This window comes from Brassica oleracea, chromosome C1, assembly GCF_000695525.1.
Source record: "Brassica oleracea var. oleracea cultivar TO1000 chromosome C1, BOL, whole genome shotgun sequence".
NCBI classification, from domain to species: Eukaryota; Viridiplantae; Streptophyta; class Magnoliopsida; order Brassicales; family Brassicaceae; genus Brassica; species Brassica oleracea.
The window spans coordinates 4,669,360-4,671,543 of NC_027748.1; positions in this window are offsets into that span (position 1 = coordinate 4,669,360).

Sequence of the window (2,184 nt, forward strand, 5' to 3'; positions counted from 1 at the left end):
CCTCTATCAGATCTCACTACTTTTACTTTTCTATCTAGCTGCCTTTTCATCTTATCAGTGAACACCTTTAGGACATCCACGAACTTAGACCTTTCATGCAGTAGATAAGTATAAACATACTGTGGTATAAACATACTGTGAGTAATCATCAATAAAGGTGATGAGGTCCTTTTCACCGCTTCATGAAGGAGCATAAAAAAAGCCACATATATCAGTGTGTATTAACCTAAGAGGCCGAGTGCTTCTTGTGGCTGGTTTCTTTACAATATGTTTAGTCTACTTTCCCTTAATACAATCTATACATACATATAGGTCACTAATATCCAATTGAGGAAGAATTTCATTCTTTACCAACCTCATAATTTTTAAGCATGACCTAGTCTTTGATGCCACAAGAAAACAAAACTTTCATTAGAAGTGCTACGACTAATGCATGTTTCTACTTTCAACCACCATGTAATGCTAGAATTTTCAAAAAGGATTATTTTCATAGCAAACAAAACTTTAATGTTTACTTTGTTATCGAAACAACCCTTTCTTTTAGGACAATCCAACTTGAAGAGTCTCACTTTATTGCAAAAGAAACACTCCATTTCCTTTCAGAATTGACTTTCGAGTCCTTTCAAGAAAGACTTGTTATTCCTTTTGTCCTTTCTACATGGGATTTTGTAGCTGCTACTAGCGCTTCCAAGACCTACGAGGTTAGTAACTTGGTATTTCATCTTCCTTGATCTCTTCTCCTCTTGAATTAACATAGCCTTTAATTCTCTAATGTTTCGTTATCTTTAACGGTGTTGTAATTCAATTGAAACTGACTAAATTCAAGAGGTATAGAGTTCATAATTTATTGGACCAGAACCTTTTCATGCACCTCCATTCCCAAGGTCTTTAACTTTACAGCCAGATTAGACATGTGAGTCACATGATCACGGATTGGCTGGGACCAGTCAAACATTTTCATAGTTAACTCATTTATGAGACTTCCTGCATCTGACTTACAACCAAATCCGACTATGAACACTCGTTAAATATACTCTATAAATTTTTTATATTATGAGCTATCTTTCTTAATGGCTGAGGGCCCCACATCAATTACTATGGCGAAATCTAATGTCATCACACCCAATGTGAACCGCATCTTTTCAGACCACTCGCCACAATTGAGACCATTGAACTTTTCGACGGAGTTAGCAAATGCAAATACATTTGCTGACTTTACTACTTTGAAACTTTACTTCAGATTTTAAACTTAATATAAACTTTCACGTTTGTATTTAAGCAACCTTTGGGCAATACTTAAACACAAACACTTTCAGTGACGCCAAAATACACTGTAATAACTAATCATTTAAAAACTCAAGTCAAATGGTATATTACCTTTGGGTATATATACTACCAACTATAGTAAAAATGACTAGTTATTTTCGAATTATTAACTATATTCAATGATCCACCTTTGGGTGATCTCCAAGAATATAGAAAATAAAATAATTGATCACTAAAACTTTAATGTCATTTAGCGTCTTTTTTATCATGATCAATTATACTACTATTAATTTTAATATTTGTAAGTAAATAACAAGATCACTTTGGTTACTAACATGTTATAAACTATACGAACATTAAAAGATTAATAGATAAATTTATCCTAATATTATGTTATATTTCATAACATAATTTTCTATATCGTGTTAATATTTCATAACACAAGTTACCTATTAATAAAATGTAGCGGAAGCATTTTTTTTTTTTAATTACAACTTTTATATACACAATATTTTAAATTAATAAAATATTATATAGCTTATTTGTGTCCCTGAAACTGTATGGAACACTTGTTCATTTTCATACATTTGTGTAATAACCGTTAACACGTCCAGAATTTTAAACCATAATGAATCAATTATTTCACTCAAACTTATGAATTCATTGACATTCATGAATCCACACAACCAGCAATTTATGTTGCCGTAACTAATTAAGTAAAATAATTAATTCTAATCAATCCTTTTGTAACGGCACTACACAAAATCCCTTAATCATGCATGTAACTTATATTTGTTATCGTGAAACCCAGATTTCACGTTGACACTTTTAAACAAATACTCCTTATCATCGCAAAGTTGCAAACTTAAAGGTGACTCTTTCATATTACGACAATAACCGCAGTAACAACATTATTTT